Source organism: Hydra vulgaris, chromosome 03 (assembly GCF_038396675.1).
Source record: "Hydra vulgaris chromosome 03, alternate assembly HydraT2T_AEP".
In the NCBI taxonomy this organism is placed as follows: domain Eukaryota; kingdom Metazoa; phylum Cnidaria; class Hydrozoa; order Anthoathecata; family Hydridae; genus Hydra; species Hydra vulgaris.
In genome coordinates, this window is record NC_088922.1 from 15829648 (window position 1) to 15853310 (window position 23663).

Consider the following 23663-nt stretch of genomic DNA (forward strand, 5'->3'; position numbering starts at 1 on the left):
GAACCAAACACCTCCATATAATACACTGTTGAACTTGAAAACGAAAGAAAACTTTTTAGATATAAATATTACAAATACAATTAAAGGATTTTATAAATTTTAAGTACGATATGTGATAACAATCAAAACAAGTACGGATGCAGTAACAAATGTTCAAATAAAACCAAACTCTAACATCAAACAAAGCATAATCACTGGCGTCTTTAAAGGATTTCTATGTAGAGGAAAACAAATCTGCTCCCAAAAACACCTCTCACAAGAAATTGACTTCCTCAGAGATATATTTTTTGAAAACGGCTATAACAAAAGTCATCTTATTAAAATAACCAAAAACTATTTTGACCACGTTTTAAAAAATACTACATCTAAACAATTAGATAAGCAGTTTGTTAAACTACCTTGGATACCTATTATTGACCCTAAACTCCGAAGAGAATTTAGAAAACAAAACATCAGAGTTATATTTACTTCAGCTCCCAATTTAAATAACATATTATGCAACAATAAAACAAAACTACCTCCGATTTCAAATCCGGGAGTTTACCAACTTAAATGCTCATGTGGAAATATATATATATAATAGCGAGACCAAAAAGAAAATCATTTGAAGAAATGCGGAACACCAAAGAGCCAGTAAAAATCAAAAATGGTCGAGTTTAGGAGCCACGCAACATTCTAGAACATGCCGTGGTACTTTTGATTAGCTGAATCCTAAGACCTTGGCAGTCATTCCAGAATACAGGATAAGAAAAGTAAGAGAACCCCTGGTGATAAATAAAGCAAGAAATCGATACGAGATAGGTATTGGGCAAACTGTTCTAAAAAGAAATGACGGGGATAATGTGAAAACAAAAACTTAGGGATCATTTTTGACAAAAATTTAACTGACGTCACTATTTTATTATTTGATTGGTTTTTATATTTAACGATTTTTAATGTCTTCTTTAATAAAAGGTTAGTTTTATGTTATTTTGTAACGTTTTTTTCATTACCTGATGACACTGACTACAATAGGTCAGCGAAATATCGTTAATATAGCAGTATATCAAAATATATTTAACTAGGAAATTAAAAAAAAATTTCTTTTTTCAAATCCATGCTTTATGCAAGCAGAATTCTATTGGGCCTAGAAATTCTTTTTTTGTTATCTTTTGTAGAGGGAAAAATTACTGTTTTTTTTTTTTTTTTAATTTAAAAATTACTGTTTTTACTAAATTTTTTTTTTTTAACTTAATAACTTAAGACTTATTAACTTAATAACTTAAAACAATAGGTTTTGAATCGCTGCGCTTTAATGTCTTCGAAACTGCAAATAATTTGCAAATTAATGATTTTTGTGACATAATACGCAATTCATATCAAATAAATAAAGTATATGGGGTATACAAATTAAATTTTTGTTAACTTAATTAACTTTTTTTGGTCAAATTTTTCCATTTCCTTGTATTGTCATCGAAAATGATTAAGTGTACAAAATTTGAGCAAAATTGGTTGAGAAAAATGCTTTCAAAAATTGATTTCAAGTTTTGTGGCACACAAACATATATATATATATATATATATATATATATATATATATATATATATATATATATATATATATATATATATATATATATATATATATATATATATATATGTATATATATATATATATATATATATATATATATATATATATATATATATATATATATATATATGTATATATATATATATATATATATATATATATATATATATATATATATATATATATATATATATATATATATATATATATATATATATATATATATAGAAAGTAACCTTATATAAAGCATGGAAAAAATAATTAGACGCTGTCTTTTTTATTAAAATCAATTTATATATTTATAAACATATCGTATAACAAGAAATGACTTTTAAAAATCATATATATATATATATATATATATATATATATATATATATATATATATATATATATTTATATTTATATATATATACCGAGGGCAAATGGAAAAAACGTTGTGCCAATCACAAACAATCTTTTGAACGTAAAAAATACTCAAAAGAGACTATGCTGTCTAAATATATATGGCAACTAAAAGAAAAAAATATTAATTTTAAATTAAACTGGTCTATCCTAAAAACTGCGCCTGCTTATAATAACATTTCCAAAAAATGTACACTATGTTTACAAGAAAAATTTGAAATTATTACTCATTTAGATCAAGAAAATTTACTAAATAAAAAATCAGAATTAATTTCTAAATGCAGACATGAAAATAAGTTCCTTTTAAAAATTATAAAAACAAATGACCAGTCCAAATTTATCCTAATTCTAAAGAACTCTTTTCATGATTTTTTAATTATCTAATGTAGTTGATGCAACTTCCTGGTTAAAAAATACTACAGTTATTACATAATTAATTATAACAATTCCTAACTTCCTGTGAAATAATTTTTCTATAATTTGAAAACTTTTTTATGTTTAGACATTCTTCCTGATGAACCTGCTGATGGTGAAACACATTGTAGAAGAGATCAAAAATTAGATAAATGTTTTTACTAATTTATATATTTGTTGCAGTATTTTAAAAATGAAAAAATTATCAAAATTAAACGATTTGACAAAAAGTTATAATAATACCGATAGTACATAAATACCGATTTTTTGATATATGGATTTGTTGAAGAAACTGTGGTCAAAAATATACTTTTCTCAACTAAAATTAACATAAATTTGTCAATTCTCTTTTAAACGTCTATAATTTGGTATCAAAAGATAGGTATTAGAGTGGGGTACAAATTCATGTTGGTTTCTAGCTATTGGGCGTATCCAGGAGGCTAGATGGGGTACCAAACCAACACCTACACCGCCAATAAATGCAAGTTTTATCTACAAAAAAGTTTATTTATTGCTAAAATACTTGATTTTCATTTTATTTTTTAAAAGTAATTATTATTTGCTTCCAGACCACTGCCAAATATGAAACTTAGGGTGGGTGTTAGTTCAGTTTAGGGTGTTAACACACCCTAAAATGAAAAAAAAATTTCTAAATAATTTTTTTTCATTATTAAAAAAAATAAATTTAGTATGAAATACAAAAACTTTATTTTACTACTACTAGATGCACACATTGATTCAGTGAAATAGGGGACGTGTGCCACCACGTCTCTCCAACCTAAAAATAGATTCAAATTTTTATATGCAATTTAGAAAAAGATTTAAATTGCTATTATATAAAATAAAACAAAATAGCATTAACAAAATTACAAGATGCATCAGAGGATCCATTCTTTCTGTAAAAAAAGCGTTTAAATCCCCCCTCCTAACCTAAAAATAATACTTTTAAATTAAATTATTTTGAACTAAACCAATTATTAATTTTTGTCTTGGCTTTTAGTAAATGATTAAAATTTTAAATTCCATCAATGAAACAAATAATAATCATTTTTAACTATAGACACGACGAGAACGTAAGTCAGAGCCTCCTATCAAAATAATTGCAAGTCACACAACTTGCTGTACTTTTTTTGCAAGTCATACCACTTGCAGTAATTAATTTATACATATATTGATAATAAATTTTATACATATATTTATCATACTTAAATCACAGAAGCAATATTATTACAAGTTGTTACATATTCACTTGTGTTGGGGTAAGCTTTGTCACAAAAATGTTGTGACAAAGCTTACCCTAAACAACAAGTTTGGTTTCTACTATCACATAAATAACATTAAACCACATAATAAAACAGCCAATTTATGAAAAAATCAACTCTCGTGCAATAACATCAGCAGCAAGCTGGATTTTTTTTATGAGATTGTCAACGCTTCTGAATCAGATTCATCCTTTTTCCTGTAAGAAATGGTATAAATTCTGTTTTCTTTTCTCTTATTTGTTTTTACTACTCGCCCATCATACATGATAGATTTTACCATCTGTATCAAACCATTTATGGCAGAGTTCTCTCCCAACAATTCTTTTATACATTACATCATATAAGTTTCAAGTTGTTTAATAGATAAGTGCTTATATAAAAAAAAAAGCTGGAGCGAGAGCTGCGTATTCTAAAAGATGGAATACGCCGCTCTCGCTCCAGCTTTCTTTTTTCTTTTTCTTTTTCATCCATTTTTTCTTTTTCATCCATTTTTTGTCTTTGACATGTCTTTTTGAAATCTCTGCTCATAATGCAGTGTGTTTCAGTCGATTATTTATTCTTTTTTTATGAGATGCTTGCATTGAGCACTTAACTATATTTTCCCTAGATATTTGGTCAAGACTATCTAGATAATCTATAGTTCTATTCTTTTTTGATCTTATTTTTATATATAACAAACTGTTGAATTTGGAGATCTTCCTTTAGCTTCACTAAACGTACCCATTAACTCTTTGCTATCTATGTTTTGAGGCCTTGCACTAGCTGTCTCCTCCTTAAGTGTCTCTGTAATAGAAAGTGAGAAATATCGCTTATATTGACGGTTGAAAATATCTTCAACCACAATAAGCCAAAATCATGTTGATAACCTGCTCATTGATGGAGGATAAATTTTTGACAGGTTCAAAAACATTTTTCTTTAAGGGGAAAAAAATCATTTTTACTGTTTATCAGTGCACCTGGATTATATTTGCAATTTTTAATTGTTTTCAAAACATTTTTAGCTTCTTGGATACCTGCAATATGATCAAAACTTCTTTTTTTAGCTGATACATAAAATTTTTTCATCCAGAGTCCAGTAAGAAGTTTTCCAAATATTGCTAGCACACACATTTGTTTTATGGCAGTTGTATAACAAAATGCTAATCTCAGAACTGTTTGTAAAGTGCCACACTTTACTGCTCCAATGGTCCAAAATTGCTTAAAAGCATTGTAGTGTTTCATAAAGATGAAACAAGTACGGAAAGGTATATGAAGACGATTACCACGATTTCTTGGAATTATACCTCGTGGCAATTTGTTATTGTCTAAAAAATTTACAAATCCTTCCCGATTATCTTTGCCATCTTTAAATCTCATTTTGTACATTGCCTAAACAATTTTAACTGCCATACAGTCTTTTCTAAGTAATAGGCAACTTGCCTTTTCCAAAGACTGTAATGCTGAACGATATGAAATAGCTATTATATCAAGCAAGTGCAAATGGCAGTTCATTTAAATTCTTACCCCAGGTTGCACAAATTTGGTAACGGTAAGATGATTTGCTTTGAAATAATAGACTTACGACATTCGTCAAAGAAAAGTTAGAAATAATCTAAATAAACTAAAGCCATATGATCCACTGCATTACATATGTGATTTTGGTAATCATCAGATGCACCTCCAGGTAATTAGTCCAGGGCAATGACTTGACATTTATTCTTTGACGTCAAGCGGATGCTGTTACTATGGACACCCGCTTGCGTTGCTGCATTAAACCCAAGAGTTAGATTATTATTATTGAAAGCCCATTCTGCTGCTTGCAATTCATATATACTGCCTAGTTCACGAGCCATTTGCTCAACTGTAATACGCTAAGAAATATGTAAAAATTTAACACCTAAATATTGTGCAGCTTTCTGCAATAAGAATGGAATGTTACATGTTGGGACATTAGACAACAACATGCTGTAAATTATCATTCTTGTTTGTAATGCATGAGCCTTACTATTTTCTGATAGTGCTGATAGTAACTGAAAGTGCAATATTATCCTCCTCCATCTGGATCATATCATCTTCTAATCTAGATAATCCCATTTTGTTTACCCTTATGACATCATTATGTTTGAGATTCATTTGCCTTAACTTTTCTTTTTCTTTAACTTTTTTTGCCTTTCTTGTAATTATAAGGTTGCAAATACGTCTACTGTAATAATATGTTTGTAACTTTTGTTTTAAGTCTCTAACTTCTTCTCTTAAAGTTTTTATTATATCTTCTTTTCTTTTAACACTTTGCCTTAAAACTTTCAATTGATATGGCGTGCTCTTTATTTTAGCTTTTAAAAAAGCTATCTTATTTTGGTATTCTTTAGAAGAGCTAGCTAACTTTGAAGACAAATGAGACAATATATTCTTTAATTTTATTTCCTTTGGATTTAATTTTTCTCTTTAACTTTTTAAATTTACAATTTGACCTTGTGAGCATAAAGATTCACTATTTATTAAAGATAACATAATAATATTTTCTAATGATAACACAACTTAAGAAGTTGATACAAGGTTTATGCTACTAGAGTTAGCTTGCAATGAATTGGTCAATAGTGGTTTTTGGAATGCAAAGGTCTAATCTCAAAATGCAATAAAATGTTTAGAGTCTCTTTTAAAGTTGCAAACCCATTTATTTGCTTTATTAACAAAGGTCTGAATACCATTTTTGCTAATGCTGAAGCCAAAATACTCTTCGACTTGTTTAACAGTTTCAGCAAACAATTCCCCAGTGAAAAATAAAACCGCGTCCCACATGGGTTACGCGTGGGTTCCGTGTGGGATTGATGGGATTTACGTGGGACGGTTTTTCCCATGTGGTATCCGTATGGAAATTTGTCACCTTAAACCCATGTGGGTAATCCCACATGGGTTACATGTGGGAACCATATGGTATTTACACACATGGGAAATCCCACGTGGGTTTCCTGTGGGATTTGCATGAGAATTAATTTGAAAGTTGGAAACTAAAAAAAAAAACTTTAAAAAAAAAACTAAAAAAAGAATTATTAAATCGACATTGCATTGCGTTACGTTTATATTGTGTGAAAATAATTTATATTAATATAGAGAATGGCAAGCAAGTATGTAAGTACCACGAATAATGTTTATCTTTCTTTATAGAAATAAGATTAAGATTTGTGCAAATAGACGTATTATTAGGATAATATAATAGTTATTTGAATTTAGATTTTGAGTAAATTATTTGCAAACAATTAACTGAAACAAGTTGAAATGTTGTCAAAAACCAATCTTGCATGCATGGGACACTGCAGTGTCCCACAAAGAAATGCAGGTTTGAAAGTCAAAGAATTCCCAATTTTCTTTATTAAAAAAAGAAAAAAATAGGATGGAGATGGGTTTCTGTAACTTTTTTTATGCTCCAAAACTTTTAACTTTAGATATAATAAGGTCCTTAAGACTTAAGGGACTTACGAACTACATTGAGGAACAAAAACAGGATATTTACAGAAACTTTTCAATTTTTAATTTGGAGTACCACAGTGTTATTGGGAATACAGCCTCTGGGTCCAGTTTTCAAAGTAATATGATCTAAAGTAATGTTTAAATAAAATAATATGCTTTAAAATGCATATAGTTATACATATAACTCCTGATAGTTAACTATATGTATAACTAGTTATACATATAATTTGTTATAAAAGGTTATTTTTTAAGGTTATACTTGAACAAATTAAAACCAATTAATTCAAATTCAAAATTTAGTTAAAGTTCAAGTTAAAGTTCTTATTTATTCATTGTTTTTGTTAATTTTATATTTATTTGTTCAAATTTATCAGTTAGTACTATTTTTTACTACAGTAAGAATGCTTATCATTGTTGAATGTGATTTTATTAGTAACTCAATTTTATTTTCAACATATTTTGACAACACCCTTTATATTTTAAATGATTACAGCTTTACTTTTCTATTGATGTTAAATTTATTACGTTTCAATAACTCAGATTGAATCTTAACTGAATTATTGTAAGCTTTGTAGGGGTTTGTTGTATATCAAATGGTGTTGTAAATAAAGTAAAAATTATATATATATATATATATATATATATATATATATATATATATGTATATATATATATATATATATATATATATATATATATATATATATATATATATATATATATATATATATATGTATATATATATTTTTAAATGAGAAATAATGCAAATTGATTACTTATTTTACCTAAATCATAGGGTCATCTATGCATAATGATGTTAGATGATGACCCGTTTATTGAACACCTTCACCCTTTATCAAACTCAGTCAATTTTTTGCCATCTCCCATTGAAAATGTTGTCAGTTTTTGTTATCATATTATAATGGTATATCTGAATTGTTAATATAATATTAAAAAAATGCATATACCATCAATTTTTTTCTGGTTCAATCATGCATTTATTCTCAACAGTACTAAAAGTAAAAAAAAAAAACATAAATTGTTCTTTCAGATAAGCAAGCTAATTCAATTTTTTTCTGGTTCAATCATACATTTATTCTCAACAGTACTAAAAGTAAAAAAAAAAACATAAATTGTTCTTTCAGATAAGCAAGCTAATTTCTGAATTTAGATTGTTTTTCCTATGATCCTCTACAGTTTTAAGCAACAAAAGCAAGAAGTTTTTAGACGACATTAGCTAGCATAAATTGTTTTACTTTTTTTTTAAATAAAATATGTTACTTTTTTTTTTAATTCAATTTTTTAATTGACATTATTTTGGTCTCAACATCCCCTCCCCATTGTCAATTATTGTTAAACTCACACTGCCCCTCTATCTACTGGCATCATTTATGGATGATCCCATAGCCTAAACACTATATATATACATATATACATATATATATATATATATATATATATATATATATATATATATATATATATATATATATATATATATATTATTTTTACTTTATTTACAACACCATTTGATATACAACAAACCCTTACAAAGCTTACAATAATTCAGTTAAAATTCAATCTAAGTTATTGAAACGTAATAAATTTAACATCAATAGAAAAGTAAAGCTGTCATCATTTAAAATGTAAAGGGTGTTGTCAAAATATGTTGAAAGTGAAATTAAGTTACTAATAAAATCACGTTCAACAATGATAAATATTCTTACTGTAGTAAGAATTAGTACTAGTTAACAAATTTGAACAAATAAATATAAAATAGCGAAAAAACAATGAACAAATAAGAACTTGAACTTAAACTAAATCTTGAATTTGAATTAATTGGTACTAATTTGTTCAAGCATAACCTTAAAAAATAAGTTTATATAATAAATTTCATGTATAACTAGTTATACATATAGTTAAGCATTTTATTTAATTTATATATTACTTTAGATCATATTACTTTGAATACTGGACCCAGAGACTTTATTCCCAATAACACTGTTGTACTCCAGATTAAAAGTTGAAAAGTTTCTGTAGTTATCCTGTTTTTGTTCCTCAATGTACTTCGTAGGTCCCTTAAGTTTTATGAACCTTATTATATATAAAATTAAATGTTTTGGAGCCTAAAAAAAGTTACAGAAACCTCCCTATCTTCCCCCTATTTTAATTTTTTTTTTTAATAAAGAAAATTTGACTTTCAAACCAGCATTTCTTTGTGGGACACTGCAGTGTCCCATGCATGCATGCTTGGTTTTTGACAACATTTGAACTTGCATCAGTCAATTGTTTGCAGATAATATATTCAAGAACTATATTCAAATATCATATGAACATGTTAGAGAATGTTCATATGATATTTGAACATCACAAATTTAATAATACTGTTGTGATATGTTATATAAATAATACCATAATAGATTATGGTATGAAAATAAGATAGGATATGAAGGCAATGATCAAAGAATAAATTTACTTATAGAAATTTAGATGTTTGTTTATTAGTTTCAGAATATTATATTATGTGTAACCACGGTCTTCTATAATAACAGGCCTTGACATCGCGCAACAAAGTTGATAAACTGAAGGCCAATTCCTAATACTGTGTTTACATTTTCATCTTTTAACATTAGACGAAAGTTTGTGTTCACACTTTTTTAATAAATCTTTAAAATTTGATTGGTTTATAAATTAGATAGCGCAACTTCAAGACGATAACCTTGTAAGGTTCAAGGCGTTACATTGTAAGGTAATAATATTGTCAAACTAACGGTAAGTTTTTTTAATAATTAAAATGCCTTTAAAATGCTGTGTATCTCTTTGCAAGTCGAACTATCTCAACTACAACAAAAATATCAATTTATACAACTACAACTACAATATCAATTACAACTACAACAAAAATATCAATTTATAAATTCCCGAAGAATCTAGAGGAGAGAAAAAGATGTAGTGAAGCTATCCCAAGAACTGGTTTTATTGTTACAGACTATACAGCAGTATGTCAACTTCATTGGCCAAATGAAGCACCTTTTGAAAGCAAATATGGGAAGCAACGACCTTTAAACCCACCATCTGTTTTTAAAAATATTCCGCTCAGTTGTTTAGCCTCACCAGCAAGTAAAGTTAGAAAAACTGTAACTTCAAGCGGTTTTCGAAGCATTTTACCAGATGAGTTAAATAATTTTCTAAAAGAGGATGAACTTATATTTGACGATATTCAATCTTTGTTAAGTGATAATGATGTTATTGTTTTCCAGCTTAATAAAAAAAGTTTACACATACAATCAAAAATGTACAAACTTGGTGTTCCATTATTTATTTTAGTAATTTTCAATGATTATTCACTTGTAGCTAACTATAATGGCACAACTTGTAATATTTCATCTTTAGCTGTAAACAAATTAAAGTTAATAAAAACAAAATCAGCTTTATTTGAAGCAGTTAGATTTTTTTAAAAAATTAAGAAAGTTCGCTTCAGTTAAATAATCTATTCGAACACCTTAATGCTATGAAAAAAGTTAATGTTGGTGAAGTTTTATATACTTCAGATATTATATGTAGAGCATATGAGTATTTTGCTATGTGACAAAGTTTATATGACTGTTTGTGTATTGACTACAAGTTGCCAAGTATAAGGACACGATTGACTTCAAAAATAAGCTCAATGGAGGACCTAATTTTCATAAATAGTATTTTTATGAATTTAAATCCATTGAAAAGAACTTACATACTACTAATTGATGAGGTCAAAGCTTCATTACTTTACCAAAGAGGTGCTTTGTTTGGTCAAGCAGTAAACTACCCTGAAAAGTTAGCTAAAACAATTTTATCATTTATGATGAAATGTCTTTTTGGAGGTCCAGAATATATATGTAGAGCTCAACCTATTGCAAATTGTTCTTCTGAATTTCAGTTTGCTTAATGTCAACAAATTGTTGATACTATAAATAATATTGAAAATAGTAAGACACTGGTAATAATTACTGATGGTAACCGTGTAAATCAAAGATTTTTTGGAATGTTTAAAACAGTTGATAGTAAACCATGGTTAACAACATCAGGTATATATTTATTGTATGATTATGTGCATCTCTTAAAATCTATATGAAACAATTGGTTGACAGAAAAGACTGACAAACTTCAATTTTGAACAATAAAGAACTGGCTTTGGCTAAGTGGAGTGATTTAGAAACTTTATATAAAACTGAGTGCAATAGTCTTTTTAAACTCTCTAAACTTACAGCTAAATCAGTTTATCCAAAACCAATAGAGAGACAATCTGTAAAGTTTTGTTTGTCTGTTTTTTGCGAAGAAACAGTAGCTACATTAAGAACGCATCCAGAGATTGAAAATAAAGCATTTGAAGGTACTGCTGAAATAAATTTTTTTTTTCGAATGTTGTTAATGTCAAAGCACCTGGTGCTGGCATTCGGTTTAGAAATGAATTATGCGGAGAAATCCACTCAGTTGGTGATCAACAGTTACAACTGCTACGAGATATTGCTGAACTGTCAAATCATATGAAACCTACAGGTAAGCGTGTAACACAGCTTTCGCTAGATACTAGTAATGCAATAGCGCATTCATGTTATGGCTTTATTGATCTCGTAGAAACTTTGTTGAGTAATGGAGCAAAGTATGTCTTATTAGGTTGGTTTTCAACAGTCCACTTGAAAAAGCTTTTTCTAAGCTTTGACAGGGATCTGGAGGTACTTACTTTATAAACGCTAAATCTGTAATTGAAAAAATTAATATTCAACATACTAAATTGATATTACAACTTGACATTCCTGTTGATGGTATCGATGGTCATACTTTTGACACATGTTTTAGAGATATTTCTACTGATGAAAAAGAACTTCTGGATAATATACATGATCTTGAAAGGTCAGTTAATAAATCTACATTAGTGGCTATAGTTTACATAGCTGGCTATGTGCAAAAAAGCGAAATAAAAATTTATGATTATTCTACCAATTATTATTATAAATATGGAAGTTATCTGTATAGCCTAAACAGAGGCGGACTTGAAATTCCTTCTGATACTCTTGTCTAATGGTCAATATTTTGCTTTTTTTTTTCAAGGTGCTACTGACCCTTTATGCAGAACATCTTGTGTTTCATTTCATTGCTGCTAAATATAAATTTAAAATCACAAAAAAACAATGCAGAGTATATTCTAATATTCTGCTAAAGAATTACTCTCTAATTACCACTCCCAAAATACTAAAGCTATCATAATTTATGTGAAAATTAGTTTTGTAATTTATTATGCTATTTACTTGTTATGTTTTTTATTTTCTCATTAGCCTATATGTCTCTCAATATGTTTGGATTTGTAATTATTTACCCTGTTGAGATATATTGATAAAACTTTTGTTTTGCTTGAATCAACTTTTGTTGGTGATTTTTATTGTTACCATTTTTAGAAAAAAAAATTAAAAAAACAGTTATCTTTCTAATATATAGATATATACTTTGTTATGGTTCTGCTTGTTATTGATACTATTTATTACATAAATATTCTTAATGAAATTTGAAATACGAAAAATATGATTATCTTTTAACAATTTTTTGGTTTTCTTTTTATATTTCCGTCTTTACTAGAGATTATTATTAGAAAACATAGACTGCCATTACACCCTACCTAATATAAAAGTATATCAATATAAGTAAAAGTGAAAGTTTAATCGGCCTTCAGTTTTTACGGCATTTTGCGCGATGTCAAGGCCTGTTATCATAGAAGGCCGTGTGTGTTACGAAAAAAAAAAGATACTTTTGCATCCAGTGGCTATTGCACCCAACGTCTACATCATTGAAAAAGTAGGTTTTTACATTTTTGTTTTTGTTTTTTTGTTTAACTACTTATCCTAATTGGTCACTTTTTTCAGGATTCTCCTCATGGGTTCAAGCTCATTACGCATAATATGTGTTCAATTACCCATAATACGTTAGTCATTGTAAGTAATAAATTAGGAAATAATTATTTGTGAAATATTGTAGTCATTAATGACTTCAACCTGGCTAATAATTAAAATTGCTCGACTAATAAGATTCCTTATTAAAATTGCTCTCTCTCTCTCTCTCTCTATATATATATATATATATATATATATTTATATTTATATATATTTGTATTTATATTTTTTTTTTTAGAAAATGTTTAAAGAAAGTTAGAAGATACTAAAAACCTTGGTATTATGCAAGCCGAAGCGATTTCATTAATTCAATCGACAAAAAACGGCGTGTAAATCGCAAAAGAAAAAATAATATTTTTAATATTCATTTTGGATGTATTGATTACTAGCATTTATTTTAAAATAAATTCATTTTGCAAAACGTTTTTTAATTTTATAAAATTTCGTTATAATAGTTTAAGGTAAATCCCACATAGGTTGTAGGTGGAAAATATCACATGTAAAAGATCAAAAGTGCTACACATTTTGAATACCAAATGGGATAAAGTAGCAAATACCAGATTAAGTTAAGCCTCTTTGAACGCTTCGAATTAATTTTAAATTACTATTTAAGTAATTTTTAAATTAAAAGAACTTTAAAAATTATCATAGAAGCATTCAGACTTTTATTTGTCTAGTATTGACTACTTTTATACCATTTGGATTAAAATATATGTGGCATTTAAGATCTATAACATGTAGTATTTTCCACCTATATCCCATGTAGGATTTACCACATAAAACCCATGTGGGATTTACCATATGAAACCCACAAGGGACAAAATAATAATCCCCATATGGCTTACATGTGGTAAAAACCCACGCGTATCCCATATGGGATTTACCATAAGGAATTCATGTGGGATTTACCATATGAAACCCACATGGGACAAAATAATAATCCCCACATGGGTTACATATGGAAAAAATCCACGCGTATCCCATGTGCGCTTTTTCACTGGGTCACTGTTTAAAGTAAAAAAAAAAGGGTATGCCTTTTGATAACCATAAACATTTTCATTTCTTCATTTTTATTCATTTTTCTTTTTAGATAAATCTGAATCAATTATAACAGTTTTAAAAGCAGATTGAAGTTTCTCTTTATCCACCCCGCCCCCTCCCCATGTCTCAAAATAAAAATCAAAATTTAAGTACCAAAAGTGCTGCACAAAATAGAGTATGTGCTGCATAAAATAAATCAACGAAATTTAGCAGGTGCAAAGAACTTGTGTAAACTTAACATCGAGAATAGTATTGCAAAAGAAAGAAGCATATCTTCAACATTTACTGAATGCACAAAGTACAACTAAGTTTTTGTCATTTAAAAATCTACTTAAAAAAGTTTGAATTGTAATCAAAAGGTACAGATTAATAAAGTTTAATAACTCTAGTTTTTAAAAATTATCTATATTAATATATAACTCTAAATAAAAAACCTTAAAATACGTTTCTCCCTCAATCGCGAGAAGCAAACTTCAAAAAGCGTGGCACAGAATTTTAGCACAAATATCGGTTCCGTAAAACGCGTAATTCTACGTACCAACTATTTTTATTCAACAATATTGTTGATTAAAAGTAATTATTACTTTGTAATATTGTTTATTTATGCTCTTTTTGGGCAAAAAATTTTTTGTTTTTAGTTCATTTCGACTGTATTTATAGTTTTATCAAAAACTGTAAATACAGTTGATATAATTATCTTTATAAAAAAATATATTCAAAAAAAATTTTTAAAGTCATTATTTCATACATATTTTTTTTTTATTTTTAGTTTACATTGTTTGCATGTCGTGATTTACATGTAATATAAACATATAAACTTGGAAACTGCAAGATCATATCGATCTTGTCGCCAGAACCATATAAAAATTACAATGTAAATATAATATAAAATAATACAGTTTATAACAAAATAATAATCCGAAACATTTGAAATAATAAATGGTTAAATAATATCTCAAAAATATTTCCTTTGAAAAAATGATATTCTTTAACTTGTTTTTAAAAACAGAAAAAGAGACAGATGAATCAAAATTAAGCTGGATAATTTTATTCCAGAGATGTGCTCGATAATCTATACGAAATTAATTAAACTTTGTTTGACAAAAGGATTCTTTCAAATAGTTATTATTTCGCAAACTATATTTATTCTTTAACTTAAAGGTAAATAGATCTTTAAAAACATTTAATAAAGGGTTGTTCATACAACAAAACCTAAAATTATAAAGTATTATACAAGTTAAGTTCATAAACGTTTAATACATTCATATCTTTGTATAAAGGTTTTGTATTTGAAAAACGGTTTAAAAAAATATATTATTCGCTTTGCATGTTTTTGATTGCCATAAAGAAGTTGCAACTTACTTTTACCTGTACTTCCCCAGGCAATATTTGCATAGTTTATATAGCTATGAATAAATGAGTAGTATAGAGTTTTAAATTATTTTTATTTAAATATTTAATATGTTTCTGACCTTATAGAGGCTTCATTCAAAATGGCCATTGACACACACATAAAAAACTTCGGTTAGTCTTTGGAATATAAAGTTCACACTTTTTACCCTATATTCAAATATCATACATATTTTAGCTATATAAAAATAGAAATAGATATAGGGGAAACTGTTGTACCTAGGACAGATTTTTAGATATATGTATTTTATTGTGATTTGACGTACACCACACAAATCATATTTGTATATTTTGAAAGGTCAATTATTTGGGTATTCACAACCAAAATATCAGAAATGTATATCATATAACTAGTACATAGATTTTAAAGTTAAAAAAAATGGTAAATAAGGCCAAGGTACAACATACCCTATGTATCTTGGCCAGTACTACAGTGTACCCAAGACACATTGAGAATTTCATTAAATTTTCTTAACCAAAATTGTTTTATTCGGTTTATCAGATTACTTAACAAAACACCTTAAAAATTCAGAACAAAAACTAAATAAAATTTAATTTTTTTTTTGCTTTTTAATTAAAATCTTTGAACAAAAACAACAAACTTTTAATTACTATTTTATCACATCAAAAACTTTAAAATTAGTAGGTATATAGACCTAGGTAGGTACATTTGAACATATCACATATATATATATATATACATATATATATATATATATATATATATATATATATATATATATATATATATATATATATATATATATATATATATATATATATATATATATATATATATATATATTGAAAAATTTTTATCTTATAAAGCATAGAAAAATATTTAAACAATTAACTTTAGAAATGATCATTTCTCTTTTAACTAATTAATCAGTGATTGGGACTAGCTTAAATAAAAATACTATCAATACGAAGATATATTATTCAGCTTTTTGCATTTAGTAGAAACCCCAGTACTTCTGTATCTCTGGAATATTATAAATTTTTTGTTCTTGTTTACTTTTTGAGGGGTTTTAATTTTTTTTATAATGTCGCTTATCGGGTACTGATTCAAATTCTCTTTTTCAGGCCATTTCCAGCTTTTAAGTGATTTTTGCAGTGATTTCAGTAATACGCGATCAGATATTGATTCTACCTTTCCAATAAAATAGGATCCTTGATATAAATATATAATATAGTCTTCAATATTTTATTTTTTTTTAGTTACATGTTCAACCTGTAGGTTGTCATCTAACCAAGGAACAACTGATCAACAGTGATCGAGGTACAACACTACTCCAACTACAACAAAACGATGGATTTTAAATGTTTTGAGATTACTTATCTCGTAAGTTTTTAATCGTTTGGATACTTGTTAAATAAAAGAACCCATAGCATATAAAAAGTAATTGACTATTATAAAACGTTTAAAACTATCAGGCTTCAAAATATATTAGAAATACTCAATTTTTCGCCGAAAAAAATTTTAACGTCGATAACAGCAAACACCGTCTTAATGGCGGCATGTGACTAATTTCACATTGAATAGTCGTTAGTGATGTAACGACTATTCAATGTGAAATTAGTCACATTGACTAGTCGTTACATCACCATAGATAGTAAAATTTAATGAGCCCAGTGGCCTAGGTACACATAGTATTAAGGTTCAACAGGTTCCCCTACGATATTAATACATTAAAAAAAATTATTTTTATCTTTTTTTTAAGTTTTTCACTTTCCAATCGTAAAACTTTTATTATAATGGTATACCATCTCGTTGATTCTAATGTATACTATCTTCATTTCTTTTTTTTTTAATGTTATGCATAATTCAAAATTATACTTATGTAATACAATAACCTGACATTGGGAAACAACGCCTTTGATGAAATCAAAAAAAGACCTAATTTAAGTGATAAATGCAAAACTTAATTATATAACAAAATGCGTAAAAATAGCTCTCACTTGTTTTCAAATAGAATAATTTTATGTTTAGTCAGTTATATACACTTTCGCTTTTTTTACCTCAATAACAACAACTATACTTAAAAAAATTTTATAAACACCCTTTTCAATGATTTTTTCTAAAATGTTTTCCTTTATAAATAAAAAAAAGTCAGGGGGGGAAGGCCATTTGTTGCCCCTTGCATTGTTGCCATAGAAAATACTTTAATTTTCAACATCCCAACTTTATTGGGACTTGCTAAAAGTTTTTAATCTCTAGCTATTTTTGAAAACAATAAAAAATTATTTGCAAGATTTAGTTTCAAAAAAACGGGCACGTACAATGCGACCCTTTCCCGGGTCTTCACCCCTGGAAACAATTTTAACATAAAAGCTCACCAGGACTATACAAGCGCTGAAAGTTTATTATGCGCTTACCGCACATTCCGAATTTCCCAAGTATTCTTTCAAAATGATTTGTTTCGCAAGTTTCTTTTCGCAAAGGGTTGTTACGGAATTATCATTATTCTTTTCGTATAATGAGTTACCGTAGGTGAATGTACAACTTCCCTTATAGCAATTTAAAATACGGAAGATAAAAATGGGAAATTTTCGTAAGTTTTTGTTTACGGCGAACAACCACTACTGCATTATTCAATTTTTTTAAAGGTGCACAACTGATTAGGAAGCAAAGAAAGAAAATAGGAGCTCTTTCATTTTAAAAAAAACAAGAAGTTAACTTGTAAAAAAATGGAACTAAATCTTGTAAAACACTTCCTAAATTATACATACACGTCTGGATTTAATCAAGGTATAGCTTATGGGAAAACCAAAATCACAATGAACATCTACAGGTACATTTTTCTAAAAAATTTTTATAATTGTAACTGCATAGTTTTTTAAAAATACATTTTAAATTTACTCATTATGCAATTTGATTATAAATAGCTAGATTCAGAGAACAAAAGGTTTTTATTTTCAGGCAATTGACATTCATGTTATGTGCCTGATAGCGTCTGATGTCGTTCATGATTCAATCACTATTCTTATTTGCAAGGTGAAAGGCATACGCCTCTTAAGGTATGATTACAATGAGCAACAAAAAGATTAAAACTAATGTGAGTGCAAAAGCGCTTTTGCCAAAACATATAATAACTCTAGAAATAGCTGTATGTTAGCACAAGTTATCTAAAAAGGTGTGAAGTTTTATAAAGATTTAAAAGATTTAAAAGAAAAAGTGTTTGAAATGGATCATTGATAGCTATATAATTAAAAATAAAAAAAGTTAAAATTGATTATTGATAGCTATATAGTTACCCATTAATAGCAATATAACTATTAAGCAAACATTTTTATAGTGGATTTGCAGCAGACTTCCCACTGCCAAAAGCCTGATCATTTAATTTTTTTTAGTTATCGAAACATAAATATGCATAGTGCACAAACATTTTTTCTCTAAATCCCCACTATATGAAAATGTTTTATATAAGTTTATAACTTTATATATAGTTTTATAAAATGTAAGTAGTTTAGTATAAAAGTTTATAAACATTATAATAGTTGTAAAAAATATAAAAATAAGACCAGGTCTTTTATAACTATATCTTTTTTATAAATTTCATTACTTTTATAACTATATCCTATATATAAGTTTCACGACCTATTACTTATATAAAGTTAAAAAGTTATAACGTAATTTTAACTTATGTTAGTTTTAAAACTTAAATAAATTAAATTTGCGTTAACTAAATCAAAGAAACTAATAGACAAGTTTAATATACGTTTACTTAGACTAAATCTAAACGCTTTATATACGTTAATTAGACTAGATTTAAATGTAAATTAGACAAAATCTAAACGCTTTATATACGTATAATAATCCTATAATAGACGTCTAAAATACGTTTGAATATAGACGTATCATGGACGTTTGTTCTAAACGTTAATCTGGATTTCATTCTAAACGGACAATTGACCAAATCTGAACGTTTTGTTGAAACGTTGTTTTGACGTTTAGTAGACGTTTGTGTGTTTACTGGGATGGAGCGTTTTTTTTTTTTTGTATAGACGACATGGAGGTGATAAACAAATGCTGTAGAGATTGAATAATTATTTTTTATTTTAAATTTTCATTATACTATAATTTATAGATTTCAAAAATAGTAATACTTTTAATGTGTCATTTTAAATGAATTGTATCTGAATTTAGACACAACCACCCTTTGAACTCTTTCAATTTATTAATGGTGTTTAAGTGAATAAACCATTTTCAAAAATTGATACGTCAATAGCATATTGAGTTTTTTCAAAGGTTTTGAGATAATGTTTTAAGATTTTTGATTTAATTTGAGCTTTAAATAAGTTTTCAATAAAACCTTAATTTCTAAATATAAGAAATTAAGGTTTTATTGAAAAATATATAAGATTATAAAAAAACGCCCCAAGGGTGTTTTTCTATAATAGTAAAAAGATTTTGCAAGCATTTTAAAAGTTCTACTTTTTCATTACATGTATACAAAATGGTATAAACTGGATCAGAAACATGTAAAACTTTAAAAATTTGAATAAATCCAAGTACTTAACTACTTTAAGTTGCATCATTCTTATAAAAAAACGTTTAAAGAAGTAGAACAAACTAATATAAGAACTTATTGTCCAAATTTTTTACTTACATTTAATTTTAGGAAAAAACTTTATTGTATAGATATTTTTTTTTAATTAGTTATTAAAGTGCTCGATAAAAACGTAACGGTCTTTTCACAGAGCATTGCAGAATAGTATTTAACAAAAAAAATCACGCCTCATTCTTTACCAATGCATACATATAATATATCAAAACAAATATTTTACATATGTAATATATAATAACAAATATTACAATAACAAATAAGAAATATTTTATAAAATATTTAAATAAAATAGCAACATTAAAATGTTTTACGATGGTTTATTCCGAGTTAAAGCTATAGCACTTATTAACAAACTAACTAGAGCAACCTCAACGTCTGCTACCTTAATTGACAACATAATAACAACTGAAATTGTTAATGAATCTCTAAAAGTAGGTAAAATTAAAAATCCCCATTTTTTTCTTCATTAACGTATAGAAAAAAATAATAAAAAAAACAACAAAAAGTCTTTTACAAGCGCTCTTTCAATAATAAAAATTTGGTATCATTTAAGGATCAGCTCTCTCTTACAAATTGGAAGCATGTAAAAAGTTCATTCGAAGTAAACATAATGTATTACAGATTCTATTAAACCTTTTATAAAATATATGATGTAAATTTTCAAAAACGTCAATTTATAAAAACTGATAAATATTTAAAGTCACCTTGGGTCAATACAGATCTTAAAAAACCTTCAAAAACAAAGCAAAAACTGTATATAAAATACTTAAAAAACCAACACCTGAAATCAAAATAGTTTATAAGAATTAACCTAAACAATTTGAAAGCCAAAGTAAAAATGCAAAAAAAAAGATAATACTGCAATTTACTAGAGAAGCATAAGTCAAGTTCAAAGCGCACATGGTAAATTATATGTCAGATTACTGGTAAAAACAAATTAAAAACGTGCTCTCTACCTAACGCTATAAAAATAGATGACGTATTTTTATTTTGCCTAAACAAATAGCAAGTGAGCTAAATAGTTTCTTTGTATCTGTAGGACCAAATTTAGCTAAAAATATTCCTAGTATGATAAATTCAATAAATAATTTCGCTTTTCCATTAATTTCTAAATTAGATAAAACCGAAGCAACTTTTTCAAAATTTGAAAATGCGTTTAAGATGCTAAAAACTAACAAATCTGTTAGTCCTGATTATATAAATTTTAACAGAGTTATAGATTCATACAACAATAAAAAGCAAATTCTTTTTAAAGTTTTTAAAGGCTCAATAAACCAAGGAATTTTTTCAGACCAATTAAAAATTGGTGAACCATTAAATGTCAGTAATTATCGTCCAATATCTGTTCTTTCTGTTTTTTCAAAAATTTTAGAGCGAATTTTGTAAAAAATCGCTAACAATATGTCCACGTCGAAGGATCTTCTTTAACTTACTTTCTAAATATAATCTGTGGAGCTCCACAAGGATTTATACTCAGACCCCAATAATTTTTATTCATGTAAATGAGCTCCATTCAGCCTCAAAATTAATAACAATCATGTTTACTGGTGATACTAACCTCTTCTTACCATGTAGTAGTATCAATAAACTTTTTAATGATATGAATATTAAGCTAACAAAAATCTCTAATTGGTTCAAATCAAACAAACTATCGCTTAATACTGAAAAGACTTAATGGACTCTCTTCCATCCAGTATTTAAAAAACGTTTTGGGGAGACCGGGGCTAGTTGGCCGTAGGGGTAAGTTGACGAACTGCGTTTATCTTCAGAGTCTTTCATCAGAAAGTGACAAAAATTATACAGAAATTTCCTTATTGACCATTTCATCATTCACTGTAGTATTGTCAGGATTCGCGCATGCGCATGGGAGATATTGAGATTTATGCGTTTTTTGGACAAAAACGTAACTTTTAGAACATCGCTTCCTTTTTACTTTACAAAGAAAATAGTTAGTCGTATGAAAACATAATTATTGTAAAAGTTCAAGTCACAATTGGTTTACTATATCCAGTCAGACTTTTTTTTCAAAGCTGACGTTTTTCAGGATCTATAGACTGTTTATTAAAAAAAAAAGCTTTCGGGGTAAGTTGACTCATAGCCCTAAGAAGTCCTTACGGTCTTATCACAGAGCACCGTGGATGAGCATTTAGTTGGAAGTTCACGCCTCCTTCCTAGCCGATTTCGCAAAACTTCCCCAGAGGTGGGATTTGAACCACGAATCCTTTGTTTCTGAGGCAAGTGCGCTACCACTGCGCCACGGCTGCTTTTTAGATTGAAACCACTTTATTGTCCAGAGAAGCATATTGCACTTCTTATAAATTTCAAAGATCGTTTTACTCACTCAAAGCCTCTCTCAATTAATATGAATATTTTAATATATATCATGTAAATGTTTTTAATGTTCTTTGTTTAATGTTCAAGTGTAAAACCAACTCTTCTTCTGCTTCCTTTCTTGATTTATATTCTTTAAAAGAAAAGAAAAAAATGTTCTTTAGGAAATTATAGTTCTATTAAACAACCAATTTTCCAAACAAACTTTGATAAAATCTGTATTTCATTTAGTGGAGCTTTCTTATGGAACAATATTGTGTTAAAAAATTTTGATTTTTCTTATGAGTGGAGTTTATTTTTCTTATGAGTGGAGTTTATTTTTCTTATGAGTGGAGTTATTTTAGGAGAAAGCTTAAAAAAGTACGTTTTTCAATTGATAATATACTTACATACTTTTAAATTATACTTAATATTAATTTATTTTATTCAATATTAATTTAAATTTTACTGTAAAAATACGTTTATTTGAATACAATTGAAGGTTGCATTAACTACAACTTTTTGTATATATATTTTATTTTATATACGTTATTATACTGAACGACTTTTAATGTAAATGTAAATGCTGCGCTAGTTTTGATCTTTATTTATACTTGTATTATTAACCATGTATATATACTTCTTATATTGTATATGTTCTTCGAACTTTCTAAAGTTATATACATACATATATATATATATATATATATATATATATATATATATATATATATATATATATATATATATATATATATATATATATATATATATATATATATATATATATGTATATATATATATATATATATATATATATATATATATATATATATATATATATATATGTATGTATGTGTATGTATGTATGAGTATACTTATGTGTATGTATATGTATGTGTGTATGTATGTATATATGTATGCGTGTATGTATGTATATATGTATGTGTGTGTACGTGTATATGTGTGTTTGTATGTGTATTTGCATATTCATGAGCCATTATAACAAAAGAGTAGCATTGGGCAGATGTATTACAGAAGAATCAATTTTATTACAGACTAAAAAAGAACATGAAATTACATTATAAGTGTTTGTTGAAAAAGATCAATACTATAAAACGAAAAAAATAACATCCTTATTATTTATACTTTATTGTTGACCTTGTATATATAGTTTTAAAAAAAAAAACATGCTAAAAACAAATTTTGGAGAAATTAGTAATACATATAGAAAATGAAGTATAAAAACTTAATTGAAATTTATAAATTTTAAAGCATTTTTTCCGATTTTATAAACGCTCTTTCCTTT

General features: G+C 26.9%; 1 long non-coding RNA gene across 1 annotated transcript; it reads left to right on the forward strand.

Annotated features, from left to right (window-relative positions):
- Positions 1 to 8986: 8986 nt before the first annotated feature.
- On the forward strand, positions 8987 to 13443 carry LOC136077974 (uncharacterized). Its single transcript, XR_010637417.1, has 2 exons — positions 8987 to 13064; positions 13261 to 13443. It is a non-coding gene; the product is annotated as an uncharacterized LOC136077974 (long non-coding RNA).
- The last annotated feature ends 10220 nt before the right edge of the window (positions 13444 to 23663 follow it).